Genomic DNA, 25791 nt, shown 5'->3' on the forward strand with positions numbered 1-25791 from the left:
ATCGACTCAGTGTGTAATAGTACGTCGTCATTGCATCTTTGAAAGTGGTCAACAGTAGGAGACCTCACGTAGAAAACAGTGTTTAGTGCGAGATTATCGGATGAATATAACTACCGAGATCGAATGACGCCCAGAACAGTGCACAAAAAGAGTAAACGGACTGTTTACAAACGATTTTCGAGCAGATCACGGGTGCGGCCATATTTATAGTCACGTGTGGGTTGACATTTCCTGTGACGTGCGACCAGGACCTGTCCCAAATGCATTGCCTTCTCCCAGCACGTTTTCGTCTATGGAGCAACATTGGACGCTGCACCTGTGCCGTCGAGGCAGCGGAATTTCCTTGCGTGTTAGGCCGACTTCGGCGAGAACCGTCCTTATATCCATGCCGAAAGTGTCGAGTAATAAAGACGCATAGCCGTAGGGATGATCACGTGCATTTGATTTCAGGCTTGATCCGAAGCACGCAATTGGCGTCAGGCGCTGCGTGAAGTCCTGGCGCTAGCGTGAAGTAAACTAAACATAAGACGTTATAGTTCAGTCCAATCCCGGGCCCCGTGAAACTTCATCTAATGCTGTTGATTCTGAAACTCTACTGAAAATGCTCATGGGTGTCATTTTCATGTTGGATGTGTGACAATGATATGGTGAGTGATGAATACACGTCTCGTCTGTCACCGTTCTAGGGCCAAGGCTCTACAGTGAGCGAATCGTGTACCACGCTGTGTGGGGTTTCGGGACACCAGTATAACACCAACTTCCTTGGTCCATGCAAGGCTCCACAGACTGTAAGTGCATAGGGCAGAGTCAACACTATCTAGATGGATAAAGCCTTGTCACCCGTGGATGTGGCGTAGCCATTCAGAACAGTGTTTTTCACGGCGGTAGCAAATCCCGGTCGAAATTTCAGCGTCACCGGTCCTGGGGAGCGTCTCCACTCTTTTTTCCAAATTGGATTATGGATGTGCTGTGTACGTTTCAGCACGGCCATCAACACTTAAAATCCTGGGCCCAGTAGGCCTCCAAGGACTACGTTTAGTTTTCAGAGCTTCGCCAATACAATGTCTATACATATAATCAAATCAGTGGTCTTTAGAGCAACGCAGGTTTTACCTGGCTGCTTCATATGCATTAAGAATCAAGACCTCAGAACCCAACATATCAATGTGTGAGAGGCACACCGTTCAGACAGCATTTCTTGAACAGGCATTCAACTCTGTCTTCTTTTAGCGTTCGAATGTCACAACCAGGTGATCACTATGGCTTTCCAGAGTACAACTCTATCATCCTTGAGTCAAGTAAAAAACTCATTCATGGCAGCCTCTCCAAAATGTAACATGTACCTCTCCAGATACAAGAAACGTGAAACTGTGAAACAACAAACTGCAACAGGAATTTGAGGTGCGAAAGGATAGCTTTGGCAGCGACATAGAGTTGTACACTGATGGTTCAAAGGGTGTTTCCGAGGTATCATGCGCTATGGTCACATCGTGTGAAGGTCACCATGTCTGTCTTCACAGCAGAAGTGTCAAGTGTATTCCATAATTTTAGCCCTTAATTATATCTTACAAAATCGTATGAAATTATCAGTCATATACGCAGATTCTTTGACTTCGCAGACTACCTTTAGCATTTATTGCACAAAAGACCCCATTGTCCATCGTGCAAGGAACCTAGCAAGTACAGAGTTTTTCGGTTACTTTTCTGCTGGGTACCCTGCCATGTTGGGATACCAGGAACAGCCGATCAAGCAGCTGGTGCTGCCCTAACATACGACATAACGCCCTTTGACATTCCATCAAAAGATCTCGGGCTATGTTTAAAAAGCAGCAGACACTGGCACAGCTTTCGGGACCAACAGACAAGCAACAAATTACGCACTATAAAACCTATAAAACCTATTCCTCCAACTGCATCCAATGAACTGTATGAGGTGCTATCCTGTCGGCTCCGCCTGGGACACACCTATCTCTTACGGGAAGTAGACTGTCCCGAATGCAGTGACTGTGGGGAACAACTCTCAATCTTTCACATCCTCATTGTATGCCCAGCCTACCAGCATCTCCGTGAACGCCATTTTGTTTCGTGCAATAGAAACTTCTAGCCACTGCACCCGGCTCTTCAGCTCAGCAATGAAAGTTTTGTACCCTTTGAAAAGGTATACATGTTTTTTTTTTTAGAGATACCGAGTTTTTAAAGAATCTGTAATTTTAATTACTAACCCAGCACTTAGCACAGGTTTAGTAAGCACAAAAATTTTACCTAGGTAAAACATGCAGTACTATTTGGCGCATTATGGCCTTATTAACCAATGCGCCACAAAAAAAAAACCAAATCAAAGCTTTTAGCTGTCGTAGCCACGTAGATGAACCACTGCCGTCCAGGCGTAGTAAATAGGAAAACTTCAAAATCAAGCTCAAAACTGTCCCATATTTCTATCGTGAGTAATTTTGTGGAAAGCGTTCTCTTTATCGACAGTGTGTGTCACTTTATCGACACATTCGTGTCTACAGGCCCCAAGTTAGTTGCAATCATTTCGGAGTTTGTAACAGGGTAAACCGCAATCAGACGAAGTCAGGCTTTGTGTCCACGTAGAGAAGGAGGGAGACAAGGTAATAAGCAGACCTTCTGTATCTAGGTGGCGTTGGCAGAGGCCGCAATAATGTGAAAATGTTGGAAGAGCGCAATACAGCGTAACCGGCGCGGATTTTTTCCCCGTGCCATTGTTATATGGCGTCTAGTTCCGCTACACCGTCGTCGTCATTAGCGATGCGACGCCTTAGCACCATGTGCGGAACACAGGGATTACACATGATCAGTGGTCTCTTGCTGGGTGATAACAATCGTGCCGTTCGTACGAATACGCTGCTGTCTTTTGGCTGTTGCCGTGTCAAAATTCCAGAACGCCTTTAGAAAAACAGAACAAAGTTATTTTATGTGCCGCTAAGCATACGAGAGGATGACGTTGGAAAGGGTTGCACACTTGCAATACAGGGCGATATTAGCGACACTTCCCCGTTAACGGCTCAAACTCTAATCGAATACGGGGAAACTCCTGGCAAAACCTTATGTGCTGCTGCCGACGCTCCCTACATCGGCCTAACATACGCTTTGCAACACCGCTCAGAGTTGGGCCGATGTCGGGTCAGGATATTGGCCAGATATGATTTGGACATGCTGCCGATGTCATTTCGACATGCTACCGATTTGTGACCGATGTTGCGCCAACACAATTTTGTATTTTTATTCGTGTGTTGGCAATCATAAGGATGAAAACAATGTTAGACTGGCTGTTTGCGAGGAAACTACATATTATTTCTACCATTGTTTATTACTCGTTTTATTTTCTGATGGTTTCCTTTATTTCTCGTATTTCCCATGGTGCAATGAGCGCGGCATTACAAAAAGCAAGACGAAAAAAAGTTGCTCCATAAAAAACGAAGTGCAAGAAGGTTTCAAAAGGTACCGGTATTCCTTTCGAAACGAAAACATATACTATATATTTCATGTCTTACGAGCTTCCGCAAATTCGAGAGCACTGTTCGTCTCGGAATCAAAATGGTGGAGGTGACTGTCTCATTTTAATTCGCTCACACATACAAACAATTCTCCTTTCTGTGATCATCAAGCCGACATTGTCAATCTATGAGATGTCAATCGCGCGTTGACATTGTCAGCGTCATCTCGCTGGTGTCGGTCAACATCAAGCCGACATTGCCAACTTCAGCGTGATATCGGTCGCAAGTTGGCAGTGTCGGCTAGATGTCGCGTTTTCCATCAACATCGAGCCGACACTGCCAACTTCTGTCGTATATCGGTCACAAGTTGGCAGTGTCGGGGATATGTTGGGCCGACATGCCCAACTAGCTGCTGATATCGGCCCGGTGTCGTGTGCTGCCTGGGTTTGTGGTGTGCTGAGAACCGTTCTAGACCATGTCGAACAGTGGGAACACATGTCAGAACGCTTTTTCAGTACAGTCGGGTACACACAATACATCGACGCTGTGCCAGAATATTTTCGAAGAATAACTACATACCCGAATTTAAGCATGGTACATTTGCTCTGATGTGAACCCAATATGAAGTAGCAGGGTAAACGGGGTAGCAGGGTGTAAATATGTAGCACGAATACGGAAGCTTACTGTGTGAGATATCACGGCCATGGCCACGGCAGACATCACCGTCAGTGAGACATCTACGGATGGCGTATCGTCATGCAGCGTAGGGTGACGTAGCGTAGCGTCCTAACGAGAACAAATGCGATGGTCGATACCCTATCTGTTCTCACATCAGGGGTTGGTGCCGAACTTTGTATGATCTATCACACGATGGGGCACAGAAAATGTTTTCCTGTAAAACAGAAAAAAACATTTTCCTTGGTACCCTTGAGTGTGCTATGATCTGATCCAAATGTACGAGAGCGTCACACAACTGTTTAATATTTCGTTATTGCCTTTCAGTCCCGACAAGCATGCTTCGACGACGACCATGTGGTACGTGCACTTTTATCTTCTAATTGGACAACCAACTTTATTAGCTAAGCCATGACCAGATGAAAGCACCAAAATATTTCGTGAAAACTGGTTGCATCTTTTGGCATTCCGTCAAACACTCTTGAATGCTTTATGGTGGCACTATAGGACATTGATACCAAATTTTTAATCAAAGCGCCAAAAACAACCCAAAGGACGCACGCTTAGACACAGGCAGACACGACGCAGACACCTAGCTTCTTTATGTCTAGAGAGAAGTGCCCGTTTCGTCTCCGGTGACGCAGCTTGCAGCTCACGCACTCGTTTGAAGCGTCTGAGGAACGTCGTCCCTTCCAGAGCTCGCTCTGTCCTGCAATCGTCATTCGACTAGTATACCTTCAAAACATATCTAAATATAGAGGTGATAGACATGTAACACAACCCTCAGGAGAACCTAAAATGTCTTGTACTTGTGCGCTACCACTCTCCTGGCTCTGTTAACGCGGCTGTCCTACGCTAATATGGCAAATACTTGAGCCCTGACTTCAACCTATTTTGGATCAAACCTCCAGGACGAGAGGGCACTGAAACATCAAGAGAGTCACCACGTCGATAGTCACTACGTAGTTGATACTGAGACTGAGTTACTGAGTTGACTGATACCAAGTTGATAGGATGATCTCACAATCACAACTTAGCAAGCAGACGCTTCATGGACAGACCGCTATACTTTCCATCACCCCATCCAAGATACTGCAGGCACCTGTGAAAATAAACAGTAAATACGTGAAACAAGTACACTGATGAACAATTTGTGCACGTGTGTATTTGTGTGTGTGTGTGCGCGCGCGTGCGTGTAACCAATGCCAGTATCTCAAACAACTGAACTACGTATGCACTATTTACGCACGCAATTTCTGCTACAAAATTCTGCTACCCCAGGGAACGGGTTCACTGCAAAAATCGAAGTGCGATTAAATAATGCATCATTAATGCGGCGGGATGCGCGTATTCTCTCTCTTTTTTTTCCGTTTATTGCGGACGCACCGTTCACCCACTACCGCTACGCAGCTCTATCCACCACTACCCAATCTATCTACCCGTAAGAATCACTATCACTAGCTGTTACTAACTACCACTAACTGCAAAGCAACAACAGGGACGCCAGCCTTCTCCCCCCTCCCCCTGGCCTCGCTGCCGTAGAGAGGTATTCCACCTACGAGTGCGCTGATGCGGAATGCCGGTATTGAATGAGGAAGGGAGCGGAGAGGTTTTTTCTCCGGCCCTTCACACATCTCTCAGACTGTCACGATTTTCCAACTCGGGAGCTTGAATACTAAAACATAAAATGGTATTGCACTTTGTTTGGTGTTGAAAGATAGAATACATAAATTAATTAGCATAGTAAGTGCGAATTTAGGGGTTCCTTCGTTAGTCCCACTTAGTTCACACTTAGTATTCCTGTTTGTCCTTCCGTTATTTTATCATTTTATTTATGAATTATATATTTTCGATTATTTCGAACTTTATTAACGCCTTTCTAGTACTCGAAATCATTACACACTTTCGACCACCTTAGCAACAGAAAAATCGTACGACAGCCACGGTTCTCGGTCATACATTTCTGGCTGTAAGCGGGTCTGTCTCCAATCCACGTAGCACCCGTGTCGTGTTACTCTCCGTTGGGGAGCCTAGTGGCGCGAGGAAATTTATCGCATTAAGTTGTCAGTTGCAACGCATTCCGCAAAATCAACAGGCACAATTACCTGAAGCTCTCCTATGACATACTAAACACGAACAAAGAGAACGAAGTGGAGAAGAAAATTGTAACACAAAAAAAGAATATACCTCTGACTGCTTAGGATTCCTACGCTTGCGAGCCTTGCCGGAGACAACGATATTCCACGAAACACTTTTCCGGTACCCTCTGCATTAAAGCTTCACAGCTGGTTTGAGTCCTGTGTTGTCCTCTTCGTATTCTTTGTTGCTCAAATTCAACGATTGATTCAAATCAAATTCAACGATCAATGTACCTCTTTCATTAATATCCCTGGAACATCTCTACCTGGTCACGAAAGTCCTGAAAATCCGGATATCGTTGTGACATGTAGGGGATATCCCACAAATCCATTTACTTTGTGATTCTACCCAGTAAACAACACATGTCTCAGCACATGTCTGTGTACAGAATATCGCGCTCTGGATGTTTGCATTCCGATGTATAAAGCGCAGTTCATATATCCTGGGGAAGTTCCTGGACTATCCAAGAGACCAGGATATGAACACTCATTGAATGTCGCTCGAATGTCATCGGGAAGTCGTCTTCGATACGGATCTGTAGGATGTTTATACAATCTATTTTTTACTGTCAGTCTTATTTTACTGAGTAGTATTTCGATAGCGTTGGGAGCAAGCAAAAATAGCGTCTGAACGTATTATACAGCGTGAATACATAGTATTCTCGTGTTGCTCGCTTTGCAAAGCATTTAGGTAGCATTCTTCAAGCAATAGATAAATGCTAGCATCAGCTCTACTTAGCAGGTACTCACAGTAGAGCTGACATCCTGAATTAAAAACACAGTATTTGACAGGAAATTATGTCGGAATTATTTTTAGCATGGCATTGACTCGATGCAGGTGTAGCGAAATTGCAAAGGCACATCCATCCTCGTCACCGCTACAAACTTTTTACGCCCCTCTATAATTACCGCGATTTCGCTGAAATGACATTTGAAACGTTTTGTTTTATTCTGCGGTTTCGACCGATTGGCATCAAGCAAGGTGGTGACTCATTACAGCAGGTATACCAGCAGGTGTTCCAGTGCATATTACAGTGGCATTGCCAGATATGTTGTTTCGAGCAATGTGTATAGTCTGCGGGAAGTTATTGAAATGTAGCGACGCGTTGAGTAGGGCGCTTCACACGCTTCAAATTCCGATATTGCCGTGCGACTTGGCCATTTGGAACAGGTATCAATACGGGTTCGTGCCATTATCTGTATTTTCATCATTAGGGGGTGCACATGGGTAATATAGGTATGAGTAATATCTTGCTGACATTTTCCCCATATTGGTTGAATTTTTGCAATATGAGCCCACATTGGGGGGGGGGGGCGACATTTTCCCCATTAGTGCTCACACTTGGCAATATGGAGCATAGACAAAATGGCGTAAATGCAGGCTAGCTCGTGGATAAATTCCATGATAGGCAAGCCTGAGCGACGGGCAAGACACGTAAACAAACACTAACACGGGGGCTCAAAACCAGCAAGACGTTCAATATGTAATAACGAAGTTCATGAACACGTAGATGGTGCGTGGGAAGACAGAGAGAGGGGGAATAGGGAATTGAGGACAAAGTCAGTAGAAGGAAGGTAAGAGGAGCCGCTTGAAGGCAGGGTGGATACATACAGACGCCACACTAATGCAATTGCCTTGTATGGCCCCTATGGCCCTACTCTGTATGGCCAATGCTTCTCTCAAAAGACGTTTTCGCCTGTCTGGTTCCCACGCCAGCACCGCTGTCTGCGACCATAGGGGTTGACAATTATTACAGAGCCTTAGGTGGTCCGACAAATTTGAATCTGGGCTGTTTTTATGCTGGCCCAACCTTTGGTTAAAACCTTGAGATTCGGGGGCCGATTCACGAGCCACACGTTGCAGTTCTACCAAGCAGGATCGGGAACGAGCCATAAATATCAGATCATCAACGTATCTAGCCACCAAAACAGCGTCATGCGAACACGAATTTACAAAAGCACGTAAATGAGAGTCGAGGCAACCTAAATAGATTTCAGATAAGAACGGTGCAAACAGACGAACCTATGAAAACACTATCCTTTTGGGTGTATAAAACGCCATCTATGAAAGTTACGTTAGAATTCAAGTACAAATTCAGCAATTCCAAAAAATCACTTATAGCTATGCGAGCCTGAGACTGGAAACGTACCAAATTTTCGTTCAAAAGATCCGAAACGCGTTTCAACAGCAAAGGTTTCTTAAAAGAATAGTATAGATCTTTGACATCCAACGACATCGGGAACATTTCCGAACCATGAAATGGCAAAAGCATTTTGACAAATTCTGACATTCTGGCATTTTAAAACTGACAATGATTCCTGGATGAACGCTGATACCAACTTCTGCCAAGCGCTATTTTCATGAAGTACAATTATAAGGGGTATATTGGGTGTGTGATCCTTCAATAAAATTTTTGAGAAAACTTACACACACTGGTTTGATGTAACAATGAAACAAAATGTATTATAATATGGGCAGTACACACACATATGGTATTATAAAAGAAAGTTGCCAGCAGTGAGTCTGAGCACAAGGCGATTGCCAATTAAGAAATGAGGAATTAGGCAAGGAAAGGTAACTTCATATGCTATCAAAGCTCGCCCGAGATGTCGGTATCTCGGAGGCTCTCAACTGGATGTACCAGCGGCTGTAAATTAGGCTATAAACACAACGCGCTTAGAATGCAAGTCACGTAAATCTAGTGCTCGAAACAGTATTCCCTTTTTCTTTTCTTTTTTTTTTTTTGCACTCGCTTACATGCAATTTACCTTGATAATAACTGACATTTTGGAATGTATATTTCTGGTAAGTAAGCATTATCAAATATTTGAATTCATTTACAGGGCGTTGGTGCAAAATACTTTTCAAAATTTTCATCGCAGAATAGACTTCTTTACCCGAAAACTTCAGTATTCCATTCCCCCGTGTTCCGTCTTCTTTTTCTTTCACATTACATCGGCTCAGAAAAATGTCAGTCGACAACCCCCAGTGACAGGGGACTCCCTTCTTCTCGCCTTGCTGTGCCACTCTGCAAAACCGTACAAAGGAGGCCAAGGGCGATAAACGCTTCGGGTCGACCCAACCAAGGAAGATACGGAAAGGTCGAGCGGCGGGGCCTCGCAGCGATATTCCCAACAAACTTTTTTTTCTTTTTTCTGGACGCCAAGAAGAACGATTCGACAAAAAATAAAAGGACACAGAGTAGAAAGATATTAACAATAATCACCTGACAACATAACAGGTTCTTGCTTGACTGTTGCAAAAACTGCAGTTCGGTCTCGTTATCATGTGGGTCAGGAAAATCACTATTTTTGTAGGGCAACACAGATGCAATTACAAAATTGGCGTTTCCAGAGATGAATATGAGCGCTAGTTGCCAAATGGAGGAATGATCAGGGAGAAGCCGTTTCATATATTCAAAGCTCGCCCGAGATGCCGGATTTTCCTACCCGGAAAAAATGTCCCCGGGAAGAACCCTCCCCAGGAAAAAATGTCTCCTAGAGCAATCTCCGCAAGAACGAAAGCCGTTTGATCGAACGCGGGGCATTTGGTCGAAAGCCATTTGATCGAACACCGTTTGATGGAGACAGCAGCGGTCGTTTGATTCTTCATTGGTTCGTTCGAAACACATGCATACTCTAAACAATATTGAACTAAAATTTTATATGGCTGTTAATATATCTGCCTTCGAAATTTTTTTCTTAGCATTCAGACTTCGAGTGCCTTTCGTGCACACATCACTATCATCGTTCTCTGTCGCCAGGAATAAAAAGGGTGCACAGAAGAAGCACACACTATTGGCTGCTCCCAACTTGAAGACATTTTCTTCGGTATGCGTCCCACTTGTTCGCGGGATACAACAACAACAACAACTTTATTTCAGGATGATGGGTTGGGAGTTTCATCGCCTGGCGCGATACTCTACCGCATTGCTGGAGGTGAAGCGGGAATTGAAGTAATGGGTCCCGTTACAATTTCGTGGGATACTTCCGCATTGTTCTGTTCAACTTTATTTTCCTTTCGGATGGGAGAGCGTAAAAAGCCAGAAGGCCGTGCTGTTCGTGAATGACAAGGTCTGTAAATAACCAGTGGCCTCCTGTCTTTAGCTGAATAAAAAAGAAGCAAGAAACAAACAAACAAAAAAGGACAGGACACTGATTTCCTGCTCCGTATGTTCGAGTGAAAAGTTACAGAAAAAGAGGTGCTTAGGACACGCTGCGAGCTTAGAACTCCCTTCGAAGAAACCCTTATCAATTACGTTTCTTCAAATAGCAGCTCAGGATATCGGAATATCCAGTTATAATGTGATGAGGACGATGCGATGAACTGTGGACGGTGGACTGTCAAAAACAAGCCTGAACTAACCTAACCTCAGAAAACTAACCTAGGACCCAGTTCTAAACTAGGTTCCCAACGGGGGCGCTTTCTCCGTATCCCGGAAATTACAGGAGCGCCGTTGTGAACAGCTGAGGCAACGGATCATAGCCGATCAAGCGCTATCACATTATAGCCGATCAAGCGCTATCACATTATTTGTTTAAATTGGGAGACGCGATTTTTTAAAATTAACATTCATGCTAACGCACCCATAACATAAATGCACCCGCTGCGCCGCTTGCGTTGTGCCGATTACATGTGTTCTTTCTGTTACTCTCTCGCAAATTTTGCTGAGTACTGACAACGCGGTGAGATTAGGAAGCGATTCTCCATCAACAAATAAATCTTGACTATGACGTTAGGTGATTCACCACTGGTGATTTTCCAAGGTCTTGCTGCCTTCTACGTATTTCTTGCAGATATGTTGGAAAAATGGTTCTTTTATAAAGGGGAGTGCTACAGAATACTGAGCGCGATAACCTTCTGTATTCGTACCAATGAAATGAAACGCATATGTCCAATATCATGACGCTCTGACTTCACGCTCGCTGAACGTGGGTATCGTCGGACTTAGTTCCCAACTCGGAATCAGTGGCGTAGCCAGACCTCCAAGGTAGGGGGGGGGGGGGGCTCTATACCCCCCCCCGCTGATCCTGGGTGCGACAACACACAATACTTGTGCACACCGCAGCATGCCATTGAAAAAAACGAAAATAATTAATTTGAACATTCACAATACTATAATGTCCAATGAGGCGGTGTCACGAGATTGGAAGGATATTTAAAAGCTCATACTTTGGAAACCATTCCAGTGTGCCGCTTGAACTGAAAGAACTTTCGCGATCGTCAAACTGTTCCCCCCCCCCCCCATATGTTATGTTCTCCTCGGATTTGCACGATTTGCGTGGGTCGGTCAGTGGCATGTAGGGCGGGCTTGAGCCCTTCCCTAGCCTCCCCGTGGCTACGCCACTGACGGGAATACTAGTATTTTCATATACAGGGAGTCCCAGCTAAGTGTATACAGATTTTTTTAAAATATATATAACGATATATATAGATACTCATGGAACGATGCGACAGCACCAGAGGACACGTGTTTCGCCGTGTTTGCGGCTCGTCGGCCCTGGGTAGCTGCGCATCGTTCCGAATTGGCAAACCAGGGGTCACTCAGCGAGCGATATACACCTGGGAGGGTGACTGAGCACTCCTGAATGCCACAGTGCAAGCCAGTGAATTATAATGCAGGGAAAAAAGCCATTAAAAGAACAAATAAATGATACTAGATGTGTTTGTAATTCAAACTTACAGATTAACATGGCTTCTATGGCTGCACGCAGAAAAACAGATACTCATGGAACGATGCGACAGCACCAGAGGACACGTGTTTCGCCGTGTTTGCGGCTCGTCGGCCCTGGGTAGCTGCGCATCGTTCCGAATTGGCAAACCAGGGGTCACTCAGCGAGCGATATACACCTGGGAGGGTGACTGAGCACTCCTCAATGCCACAGTGCAAGCCAGTGAATTATAATGCAGGGAAAAAAGCCATTAAAAGAACAAATAAATGATACTAGATGTGTTTGTAATTCAAACTTACAGATTAACATGGCTTCTATGGCTGCACGCAGAAAAACAGATGCTCATGGAACGATGCGACAGCACCAGAGGACACGTGTTTCGCCGTGTTTGCGGCTCGTCGGCCCTGGGTAGCTGCGCATCGTTCCGAATTGGCAAACCAGGGGTCACTCAGCGAGCGATATACACCTGGGAGGGTGACTGAGCACTCCTCAATGCCACAGTGCAAGCCAGTGAATTATAATGCAGGGAAAAAAGCCATTAAAAGAACAAATAAATGATACTAGATGTGTTTGTAATTCAAACTTACAGATTAACATGGCTTCTATGGCTGCACGCAGAAAAAGAGATACTCATGGAACGATGCGACAGCACCAGAGGACACGTGTTTCGCCGTGTTTGCGGCTCGTCGGCCCTGGGTAGCTGCGCATCGTTCCGAATTGGCAAACCAGGGGTCACTCAGCGAGCGATATACACCTGGGAGGGTGACTGAGCACTCCTCAATGCCACAGTGCAAGCCAGTGAATTATAATGCAGGGAAAAAAGCCATTAAAAGAACAAATAAATGATACTAGATGTGTTTGTAATTCAAACTTACAGATTAACATGGCTTCTATGGCTGCACGCAGAAAAAGAGATACTCATGGAACGATGCGACAGCACCAGAGGACACGTGTTTCGCCGTGTTTGCGGCTCGTCGGCCCTGGGTAGCTGCGCATCGTTCCGAATTGGCAAACCAGGGGTCACTCAGCGAGCGATATACACCTGGGAGGGTGACTGAGCACTCCTCAATGCCACAGTGCAAGCCAGTGAATTATAATGCAGGGAAAAAAGCCATTAAAAGAACAAATAAATGATACTAGATGTGTTTGTAATTCAAACTTACAGATTAACATGGCTTCTATGGCTGCACGCAGAAAAACAGATACTCATGGAACGATGCGACAGCACCAGAGGACACGTGTTTCGCCGTGTTTGCGGCTCGTCGGCCCTGGGTAGCTGCGCATCGTTCCGAATTGGCAAACCAGGGGTCACTCAGCGAGCGATATACACCTGGGAGGGTGACTGAGCACTCCTCAATGCCACAGTGCAAGCCAGTGAATTATAATGCAGGGAAAAAAACCATTAAAAGAACAAATAAATGATACTAGATGTGTTTGTAATTCAAACTTACAGATTAACATGGCTTCTATGGCTGCACGCAGAAAAACAGATACTCATGGAACGATGCGACAGCACCAGAGGACACGTGTTTCGCCGTGTTTGCGGCTCGTCGGCCCTGGGTAGCTGCGCATCGTTCCGAATTGGCAAACCAGGGGTCACTCAGCGAGCGATATACACCTGGGAGGGTGACTGAGCACTCCTCAATGCGATATATATATCGATATATATACTCAATCGATATATATATATATAGATACTCATGGAACGATGCGACAGCTCCAGGGGACACGTGTTTCGCCGAGTTTGCGGCTCGTCAGCCCTGGGTAGCTGCGCATCGTTCGGGATTGGCAAACCAGGGGTCACTCAGCGAGCGATATACACCTGGGAGGGTGACTGAGCACTCCTCATGCCACAGTGCAAGCCAGTGAATTACAAAGAGGGGGAAAAGCCATTAAAGAAATAAGTAAATGACGCTAGACGTGTTTGAAATTCAAACTTACAGATTAAGATGGCTTCCATGGCTGCACGTAGAGAAACAGATACTCATGGAACGATGCGACAGCACCAGGGGACACGTGTTTCGCCGTGTTTGCGACTCGTCAGCCCTGGGTAGCTGCGCATCGTTCGGGATATATATATATATATAATGATGTAGGATGTGGGAAGACTATGAAGAGTATGTGATGTAGGATGTGTGAGGACGAGGAAGAAGGAAAGAGAAAAAAGGTTATTCGTACTTGACCGTACCAGGGTGTGGTTGTCTGAGGCTCCGTTCCTACACTGTAACGCCAGAGCCGTTACAACTTAACGCCCGAACTCTCATCGCTTGATGCACGGACGACGGTCCCTGGCACCCGCTCTTCACCCTCCGCTCTCAACCGATCGTCTTAAACCTACGTCCAAGATGGCGGACCATTCTTCTATGGAACGTTCCATCGCGAACTTCGACGAGATGGACGACGTCGGTAAAGCTGCGATTTGTGCCAGAGGTACAAGATGTCGACGTTCTCTTCTGGTCGGTTGCAACCTATACCAGCGCACGCTCCATTCCATACCGTGGGCTTGGACATCATCGGTCCGTTCCAGCCGTCGCGCCGTTACAAGTTTGTCATCGTTGCCATAGACTACTTGACCAAATTCGTCGCAGCCAAGCCGGTCAGAAACATCGAGGCAACTACGATTCAGAACTTTATTGAAAGACGTCTGGTCCTCAAGCACGGCTGCGCGGCAGTGATAACCACTGATCGTGGAACCCAGATGATGGCACTGTCAACTGAATCGTTGCTCCGACATCGAGGGATCAAGCTCAACCCGACCACAGCATATCATCCGGCTGCTAATGGGCTTTGTGAACGGGCCAACAAGACAATCAAGCAGATGATGACGCTGGCAACGGCGGGGGGAGAGAAGTGGGCAGACATAATCTCCTATGTTGTATTTTGCTACAACACTGGATTCCAAGAATCCACCAAACAGTCTCCCTTCTTTCTTGTGTACGGCCGCGATCCGGTGCTGCCCCTCGATGTTGTCTTTTACCGACAGGAGCTCGCCGAGCTGAAAGACTCCGCGAAATACACCACCGTGGTTCATGAGAGGCTGAACTGTGCAAGGAGAGCTGGCTAGCGAGAACATCAAACTGCCTCAAGAAAAACAGTCCTACTTTGCCAGGCGACGTCAGGACGTCACTTTCGAGAAGGGACAGTTGGTGCTCCTCAAGTCGCCCCCAACCGGTTTCAAGGGCTCCAAGAGCTTCCGGGGACCGTTTCGCATAGTGTCTCGTCTGTCTCCGGTCAATTATGAAATCGAGCCTGAGGACTGTGCCTGGAGCGACATCGTTCATGTTGAAAGACTAAAGCCCTACCTGAGGCCTCTTGCCTCCTATGATGTAAATATGTATATGATCTAATGTAGCCACTGTAACTATTGTATATACGATGCCGGGTCGGCACCTTTTAAAACTGGGCATGTGATGTAAGATCTGGGAAGACGATGAAGAGTATGTAATGTAGGATGTGTGAGGACGAGGAAGAAGGAAAGAGAAAAAAGGTTATCCGTACGTGACCGTACCAGGGTGTGGTTGTCTGAGGCTCCGTTCGTACACTGTAACGCCAGAGCCGTTACAACACTTTTTCCAAGATGAAATCAATTGCAATGTAGCATATGCTGAAGGGCACTCCCTAAGAGGGCATTAGCAAAGTCCAAAGGCAATGTCTTAATTAGTTTTCATTAATTAGCTTGTTAATTATAAAAGCTACAAAGTTGTCCCAACGGATCATCTGTTCCTTTCGGTCACCTGATATCGTAGCCGTTTTCAGAACAAAAATCCGTTCCATAGATCGCCCGCAAAAAAATTAGTGAAGGAACGCCATTTTTTTCTTCATTTTATTCATTGCGCATCTTCGCAGATGCGTATTTCCTTCATCCCAACGTGAGAGGAGGAAGCAGCACAGTGCCGCCTCATGCGTCGAAGATGAGCTTTAACTTGCGCAAACAAAACAAAAACAAATGTATCGGGTGACTCTATCGGAACTGGCCTTATCTTGGGTTGCATGTTCTGTTTCCTTTTAATCTTTTTCCAGGACGCGAGAGGCGATAGTGTTCTCTTTCTCCCTCTCACATTGGAGATAAAGGAAAGACGAGTCTTCTAAGAAGCACAATGAACGAAATAAAGGAAAAAATGGCAATTAATGTTGAACACAGAACCATCATGTTTGTTCCATCTGCAAAAAAAATGTTGTGTATAGAATTCCGCTAGCTTATGGCTTCGTATACATAGGTCAAACCACTCAATGCGCGCTCAAGGTTGGGCCAGCATAAAAACAGCCCAGATTCAAATTTGTCGGATCATCTAAGACTCTGTAATAATTGTCAACCCCTATGGTCCCAGACGGCGGTGCTGGCGTGGGAACCAGACAGGCGAAAACGTCTTTTGAGAGAAGCATTGGCCATACAGAGTGTGGGCAATTGTATTAGTGTGCCGTCTGTATGTATCCACCCGGCCTTCAAGCGGCTCCTCTGACCTTCCTTCAACTCACTTTGTCCTCAATTCCCTATTCCTCCTCTCTGTCTTCCCACGCACCGTCTACGTGTTCAGGAAGTTCGTTATTACCTATTGTGCGTCTAGCTGGTTTTGAGCCCTCGTGTTAGTGTTTATTTACGTGTCTTTCCCATCGCTCAGGCTTGCCTATCATGGCAATATGGAGCCCTTGTGTCAAGTTTCAGCCAATATTGGGAAAATCCTGGCAACGCTTTCCCTTTGTGGGTCAATATTGTGTCTCCTGAAAACACGCGCTGTAGATGTCACAGCGCTTTTTCAGTACAGTCTGGCCGCTCGATATATATTTAAGAGAAATGCTAAGCAGCTGAGACTGAATATAAACAAGAGGCTCAGCGAAAGTAAGTTCGAAAGTGATCCGCAGAACCATCCACTCCCGCCAGGACGCGGTCGAACAAGTTTGAATCTCGACGGGTGGATGACACATCCCAGACTGCCCCACCACCGCCACTGCCCCGACTAGCCTTGGCTACGATCCTCGACTGAAGTACACTGTGACAAAATCCGTAGCCGACGGAAGCTCCGGAGCAAGCGTTGCCAATTGGTTTCGGAATTGCGCCTGCTTTCACCAGCTAAAAATGCGCTACGTTCCCTCGACTGATTCGGTATGCCTTCCTGCGGCCACCCACAGAGAAATTAGAGCTCCGTTCAGCTCATTTGCTCTCTTTTGGTCTTCCTCCCCGCCTTTCCTTCTAACCTCTATCCGTATGATTTAGTTGGCCTTCAAGAAAGCCACCTTTGCCGTTATGTGCAGTGATTGTTACTGAAAAGAACATTGTGTGAGCATCATCATGGTCGTCATCACTCCCTCTGACATTTCATCACTTTCACCGTCGCGTTCATGAAAGCGATGGGAGAGGCCACGAGAGTTCATAGGCCAGAATCGACGCATCATTATCTACGAGCTCTAATTCGACCCTTTACGAACCTAAAGTCTTAATGCTATCTTCTATAACGTCTAACTTGAATAAAAGTCGGCATTGCTAGCACGCCTGCTGTTCACACCTTTATTCATCGATAGCTGTCCTTCCCAAATGGAGATATCATCTGGACCACCACTGTGCCATCACGCGACCAGCTGGGCGACACCGTCATTAAATTTTTTGTGCCTGACATGGCGCGGTCGACAGGAGTTCCACTCTGTTACGGGGCAAGATGGTTCCATATTCGGTCGGTTCCGATTCCCTGCGGCATCTATTTTGTACAGTTCAGTAGTCACTGTTGCGTTCACCTCCTTTTCGGAGCAGAATAGAATTTTCGCGAGCTTGTCTCCCAAGCTGTAACCTCTTGGAGATCAGGAAAGTTCCTTACCTTGTACTTTTTTCTCGCCGCCGCGGAACACCGTCTAAGGCTGATTAGCAATATATGCGAGTTTAACGTGACGCATTTACGTCATTTTATAGCTTCGATCACGGATGATTGTGTTAACAAGAAGTTATTTTTTTTTTTTAATCTTACGCAAGTTCGGTGGAACGCTTTGCCACTGAAGTCTCTCGGGAAAATCAGTCGCTCTACCAGGACAAGCTCGTCCTACCTATTACCGAGCTAATGTCTTTCATAAAACGCCTGCTGTTCAATAGCTTTATCCATCACTATCGATCTTGGTCAAATGGGGACATAATCTGGACTGCCGCTTTTGTCATTACCGGCCGTCAGCGACTAGCCAGTCTTCCATTTTTTGTCCCTCGAAGTTCCCCGCTGGTTGTATTCGTTTTCATTCATTGGTGATTAAATATTGGTAACGATTTCCGTTCCTGCAGTATGTATTTCGGTTGTTTTTTGTGTCTCAGCTCAGTGTCTGGCTCCGTTCTCGTTTCTGTTCCCGATTCTGGTAAGACGAAAGAAAATACATTTTTGTTTCTGTTTCGGTTTCTGGTATTAGTAACGAAACCATTATCGTTTCTGTTTCTACTTTTGTTTCCGATGAAATTCAGGTAGATACAATTCATAGTTTCAGCATCTGTTTCCCGTCACAATCCCTGGTTGCGTGGCACGAAACAGAAAACAGATTCATATAGCCGCGCAGATGCATTTTGTACTCAAATAGCGCACAATACACGACGAAAAGTCATTGGCTATCCAAGTGAGTTTGGACAACGTCGCACGTCTTCATGTACAGTTCTACGTATATCACATGACTGTTTATTTTTGCAAAAAAAAAAAGAGAATTCGCGTGCCGATGCTTTCATTCCAACGACTCAGCTGAAATGACGATGGGTCTAAAGTTGAATAACTCTCGTACGATTCACGTTATTTGACCGCGATTTGGATTCAGACACAGGCGTTCATCTATGCGTACGTCCATGGTGCGATCTGTTTAATGAACACAACAACACAGCGCAGCAACCATCGACGACAGGCGCTGAGTAACAGCTGAAGTTTATGCTGTGCACCCCAGGAAAGGAAAAGGGAAATGGGAGGGAACAAGGGAATACAGGGCACATTGGCTACACAGGAGACGCCTCTAGATAGGCAATCTCCCGTAGTTGAAACTCAATGCAAAGTGCACTGACACAGCTTTCTTTTCTGTCACGCATCGTGAGAGCTTCGAATATCGCTCTAGTGCACTGATCTCTTTGTCTGGCGAAAACCCGAGTGCTCCCTAACATCGGCCAGTAGCCAGCCGCAGCGCCAAATTGTTTCCTGTCCCTGATTTCAGAGATGTAGCATGTTACATAAGCCTATCATTAACGTACCTCCCCGTCTGGCTTACGCACGAATTGTCACAAGTCACCTGAATGTCATAATGGACAAAGTCGCTCTACTTTCCGCGCTAAACAATAATCGTTTCTCCTTTTTTTCCTACAGCTGTGCTTCTGGAAGCAATGTGAAAAGAAATACAGCGAGATAAAAGCGCTGTCCCGTCGTAACTGGAACATGCCAGACAGCCATTACGACGAAATCGATGCCTGTGCTAAATATCCATGACGTGGCGTTACTCTGCTCAAGATTACCTGGTCGTGTCGTGCTTTCTACTTCGATTCGACTAAGTGGCTGCTGCCGCTGTCTTGTGTTCAATATAGCATTGAGACACTGTTTCAGAACTGGTCACAGTTGTGGACTATGTGGCTCTATAACAGATTATTCTCCTTTGCCACTTGTGTGTGATAATCGTTGAAACTGTGCTACAAGATCTATAACGTGAGGTTGCGTAAAGTTTGAGGCAACTCGAAACGTGGCTGATTCTTGGATGGTGATCCTACATTACGCGCTGTGAGTGCCATCAAACTACTTTGTAAGTGTAGGTTATCCGAATGGTTTTAAATTTGGTTTGCGAATGTCATGGCGAACGACAGGACAGAGGTAACTATGACACACTACGCGTTATAAATACGCAATAACACTTGTACTTGTACACCTGGTTCGGTTGGGTTAGGTTAAAGAGAGACTCCGCAAGGATTTTTTTTTTAAAGGTGAGCATCACACCGAACACGCAGCACTCCTCAGTGCCGAATACAGCAAACTAATTCTTTTTGCGCCGGTAGTTAATTCGTAAATGATGACAATAGCACACTCAAACCGAAATGTGAAGAGCAAAAAGAAAAAGTTGCGTACTAGGGTTCGACCTCAGTGGCTATTTTCAGTTTTGTTTCAAAGCAGCTTGCTTGTCCGGATAGTCAGCTATACCATTCTCCAGCAAGTATTTGCACACCAGCCGGGTGACACCCGGGCTGTGACGCCATCCAGTCCATGTGCACTACCAGGGAAAAAGAATGGAATGGCTCAACGCATGTGATCTCGCAGGCACGGTGGCTGTTCATTTTTTATCAGTGAGATCGCAAACAGCAATCCATCAAACATGCACACTATATATTGTCAGTTTATGTATACGTAGCAGGAGAAAGCGAATAGGTTACTTGCCTCGTGCACCTCTTGGCTACTTTCTACTTCTATCAAGGGACCGTGTCAGCAGACTCAACGTGCTAGATCGCGGTTTTACTAGTGGAATAGTTTTGCGCCCTGATAGCAGGTACCCTTCACAAACTTATTGAGTGGTTCACTGCACATTTTTTTCTTCCCCTGAGCTTTTTGCTTCGTCATAGAAAACAAAAAGTGTAAGCGTCCCACTTTCCTGCGTCCATGCATAGGTTATGAACAGTGCACTTGTTTATTGAGACTATTTGTGTCAGAGAGTCGAACATAATCCGAAAGGAACACTGTTACTAACCGTTATTTTTGGCCGAGCTGGAACTGAACCAAATCGCAACCGCCGACGCAGTTTTGGTGCTGAGCTACAACTGAACCGTTAGAAAAATACCGGTAACCGTTTCGGTGACGGGGAGGGCAGTCCCTCCATGGCACCGTCACTGCTAGCAGATAACAATCTTTCGTCATGAAAAGAGTTGATCACGTCCGCCGCTATGAGCTACCCTTATGAAAATGGGTGTTTAGTTTCTGTTTACTTTCTACAGACCCCAGTCAACATGGGTAGCAAACTCTCTTCAGAGTTTCTGTAGACATCGTGTTGACAGCGTATGTTTACTTCTTGTTGACTTATGGCCCTCAACTTTCTGTAGACATTTGGCTACAGAATAGCTGTGCGATTTTTGTTCACTTTATGTGTACTGTCAACACACTATCCGGCGTATGGTGTGGAGACTTTTTGTGGACTTCCTGTGACTCTATACTCTTAGAAGTGAACTTCACCGCATAGCACGCTCCTGGCCAAACATCTCGAATGATATCGTTATCTGCCGATCTGCTGAAAACGGGAGGCGTACGCCATTTTTGTGACAATTATGAACAGCGTAAGTGTCACAAAAAAGGCGTACGCCTACCGTTTTGAACAAATCAGGGCACATAGCAATATAATTCGAGTTGATGATCGGCTAGGAGCGTGCTATGCGGTGAAGTTGTATTTCTATGAGTGCATATGTTCACTCACTCGCTGCACGCATAAATTGCACGAAATTAAAGGGACTCTGACCAGAAACTGTGGGAGCTCTTTCGTACCTGTAGTCGATAAAGCACCCAACAAGGACTCTCCATGCGAAAATTCACGCATTAAAACCCCACGGTTTCTCTAAACTCGAATTTTAAACATTCGACTTCATCCGAGTGCAGCACGCCTAGCGTCAAACCGAGAAAACATACGTTTATATAGAATATCCACCCCGGTCCACCATCAAGATGACGTCAACACGGGGGCCACTCGCAACACCCACAATTGGCTCAAACGCGTCACGTGGTCACGCAATATCTGTCAATTTCCTTCATGAAATGGCATTTATACGTTAATATGTTTTTGTTACAGAGCCTCAAAAAGAAAAATATACCCTGCATTTATCACCTGCAACAGTTTCTACGATTTTCTTTTCAATCTGTACACGGCGTTCGATATATGCTTCCGTATCCGGTCAGCTGTAATGGATGCCGTATGCCGAGCTTGCGAACTGCGAACTTGTGTGACTCCCGGTTCATCCTCTTTGTTCGGATCATTGGGTTGGTGTTGGAGTTGGTCACCATATTCTGAACGTTTCACCTATCGTTGCGGTGTACTGTTCTTGATCTGCTGCGAAGCGACGAACCGCAACGGCAGTCACTCGCCTCAGCGAACTTCTGTCTGCTGCATCTCAAAGGAGCATGGGGACCTGATGATACCTTCAACTAAAGAAACCAAATGTGCTCTCGTGTGGTCCTGACGGAAAAGTAGTATCAACAAGGTTAGCACATTTATTTTTCAGTTCCAAGTCTACGTACTGAAAACCATGCAGGTGCAGTCGATCATTCTCGTAGCTGTTGTGTAACGCGTATGCTTTCTTACATATCCCACAGAACCCTCCACTTTTTCGACGAAGTTATCGTTATGAGATCCTTCTGATGGCTTCTTACTAGGCTATGCCGCTCTGAAGCATTGAGATGACGAAGCGTCGTGGTAGCTGCACCTCCGCCTTCGAAAGATGAATCAGTCATTCCACACTGTGCTTACTGGCTTTGTGTAGAGTCTGGCAAATCCGACAGACTTGGACTGCCTTTTTCAAGAAAGTTTGAAATGTAAGTATGTGTATATTGGTTTCACTTATCCACCACATATTGAGCGTGTGTATGATGGTACTTTATATGCTACAGCGTATCAGCGTACATTATTATTCAACACGTAGTGTGGCAAACTCGACATCAGTCACACAAAGCCAGCAATTGCCTTTTCTTCAATTGCTTATTTTTTATCATATCATGTTTTTGTCTATATCTCAATTTACCAACCAACAAAGTATATTATTTTAGTATAATCGTCTGATATTTAACAAGTCACAGTTTTACCATGGTTTTGGCACACTATAGCCCGAGTTGCTTATGCGTCATTAAATTGAATCATCATCATCTTCAACTGCCATTATTCAATTGAAGTGCCAGGTGGATATAATGATATGGCAAGATATATTTTTTTGCTGTCATCCTGGAATTGCTCATTTTAGAAGAATAGTCACCGTGAAGTTTGTTTTCGTTTTCAGAAACATTAAGAGGACTAAAACCAAACACTTTTCTTTCAGAGCATCCCTTATGCACCTGCATTTCAATTCCAATCTGTATTACAAGAATGACAGACCACTCAACAGAGATGAACATCTGAAAGTGAAAGAGCTGGAATGAAGATACGTTAATCTGTGTCAAAGGTTCTTAGTATGTGTGCGAGTCGAGGACATAGGTCTCAAGCTTATTCCTGTCTTCAGAAGAGGTGACAACTATGCTCCTTCTATCTATTAACCAGCTCCACTTTTTAGGGTTCCCTGTAAACTAATGGAGCACATCATGTACTACCACGTTGTCAACTAAGTTGACTCTGTCAATTTCTTTTTTTTAAATTCCAGCATGGCTTTAGAAAAGGGTATTCAGGCAAAACTAACGTAGTGGAATTCGTTCACAGCATTTCAAACTGTCTTGATTTCTGGGTCCATGTAGATGTAGTATTCTTTTTATTTTGTAAGGGCTTTTGACACTGTGCTCTACGCTCGTGTGTTGGCCAAAGTAGCCTAATTAAAATTTGATCCTGCTACCTGGATATGCAGTTTCTCAACTAACCGTAACTGTGGCGACAACTCGTGAGGAGAACCTATCATATCGCCACCATGCAGCATTTGTTATATTACAATCGCTTCACATTTTAATCTAGTCAAAAGCAAGGCCTTTTGGTGATCGGTCTTGTATAATTACGTGCCCCTCCGTTATGTAACACCACACTGGGTTCTTCAACCTATGAGAGAGAAATAAATATATTGCCAAGTAAATTGTCTACAAGGCTCGTTATTCCATTTCGCCACACTACCACAAGCAATTGTTAGAGTAGTGGCCCAGGGTATGAAGCTCGCCACTAATCATCATTCAAACAAAGTTCATAATGTAAAATGCTTTACTCAGAACACTGGCTTAACACAACAATTAAGAATAAAGGGAGTAAACGTTTCATTGCCTATCCAGGTGGCATCATCCCTCCAACAGAGAACAATAAAAAACAACATCAAAGGAGTCAAACCGGTGGTCCGCATTCCTTTCATCCAATGTATTTCATACGCTATTTGGAGGGCACTGTGCCCATCAGGCATTTTGACTGTGCATATCCAGTTGAGTGCATAGAATCTGATGCAACCTACATTGGCGAGATAGACAAAAGACGTGGGACAAGACTAAAAGAGCCAGTTGCCAGGGCTACTAATGCTTAGCTTAACTAAACAGGACCGAATCAGTCTACCACTGCTGTCCTAAGGGACATATATTTTGATGGTGCAGTAACCTTTGCTCATGACTAGCGATGGGACCCTAGAAAGTTCTTAGAATCCTGCTTTATCAGGCGTGATGCTTCAGCCTGTAATACATACCGTGGCCCCCTATCGGATGTGTAAGATTCCCTCTTAGATAGGCTGATGTGCTCATCTTTGGCCTCTGTTGTACTGATGATGCCACCCGGATAGGCGACAAAACGTTTACGCTCTGTTTTTATTCGTTGTGTTGAGCGGTGTTTGCAGTAAAGGACGCTACATTATGAGGTTGTCACCCGGCTTTTGGAATATATTTTCAAATAAAGTTGTTGTTTTACAAAGCTCAATACATTGCAGAAATCATTCTTGTTGCCTATTGTTTTGGGGGTGCCATTCTAGCAGTCACATGAAGCACTGAAGGGCCAATTTAAAAAGTAAAGGCAGTCTGATTTATGTTCTTGCCGACATGGCACAGCGTATGTACGAGGTAGTTCCATTTCAGAAGCCTGAGAACACTCAAAGCAATTAGTGTGCTAGCATCAGATATGGTGTACAGCATTACATATTTGCTTTTGCTAGGGCAACTAAGAAGGTTGGATAGAAAGGCAGTTACAACCTGTTTCCACAAAAGACACTCAGATTCATTAGCAATTTCCTCTAAGAGAGCCAAGGCTTTTTCTAGATTACTAGAACATGGGTACCTGGTTATAAATAACAAGAATTCATCTACCAGAAGTCAGTGTTTCACACACCCTGCTTTCCATCAACACTATTAAAAGGTGTGACCCCCAAACCTACACAAAATTCCTGGAGAGTCTTTACTGGACACTGTTGCTGTCCCTCTCACCAGGTGCTCTCTATGAACCCGATTCACAGTTCTGGATGCACTGCCTGAGCTAACTTCAGCATGCTTTCCCAACACGAATGGTAACTGCTATGAGGAGTGTTGTACTTACTGAAAGCAACATGAAATGCTGTACCTTGACAGGTAACGTTGATATCCTTCTTAAGACCGTAGAGAGATGTTCCTTGCTCCCTTTCTTCCAAATCTTACTATCAGACGCAAGCCCACTTGCCACCAAGCCAATGAGATGTGCCTCACAGTCAGTGCAATCAAGGGAATCAATCACTGAGGCTCAGAAAAGCTGTTTTCCATCGGCATCTGATCCAGCACTGAGCCGTGAGTAGCCCCGTGAAAGTACCAGGGTTTCTTCGAATTTTAGATGTGCCAGCATTTGTTTTCCTCCCCTCCTTCTTTTTATGTAGTAGCTGATTACTTTAGCCTTGTACTGCTTTGGAGATTGTGGAGATGATGTAAGAGGTGGAACTAGGCTTTATGCAAAATGAGGCAAAGTGTGACTATGTACAAATCTTCTCAGAATGTCTATGTATCATTCACACAAAGAGAGGATACGTGTTACATCTTTTTCCGGTTTTGATCTTTATTTATTTATGAATACGTCTCAAAGGCCATTGCAGGCATTACATGAGGGGGGACATCAACATGGGTCACTTAACAAATACGGAAGTTACAAGGAACATACATATTTGGAAGACAAGACTCTATTTTTTGTTCGTTCATCAGTCTTGCTCAAGAAATTGTTCACTGTAGCAATGGTACACAATGTCACGAAAGGAGTGCTCATCTATCGTTCCG

At 44.9% G+C, this 25791-nt stretch overlaps 1 long non-coding RNA gene across 1 annotated transcript; it reads left to right on the forward strand.

The window, feature by feature from the left end:
• Positions 1 to 726: 726 nt before the first annotated feature.
• LOC135379045 (uncharacterized) lies at positions 727 to 19614 on the forward strand. Its single transcript, XR_010418684.1, has 3 exons — positions 727 to 788; positions 4461 to 4493; positions 19249 to 19614. It is a non-coding gene; the product is annotated as an uncharacterized LOC135379045 (long non-coding RNA).
• The last annotated feature ends 6177 nt before the right edge of the window (positions 19615 to 25791 follow it).

Source organism: Ornithodoros turicata, chromosome 1 (genome assembly GCF_037126465.1).
Source record: "Ornithodoros turicata isolate Travis chromosome 1, ASM3712646v1, whole genome shotgun sequence".
NCBI classification, from domain to species: Eukaryota; Metazoa; Arthropoda; class Arachnida; order Ixodida; family Argasidae; genus Ornithodoros; species Ornithodoros turicata.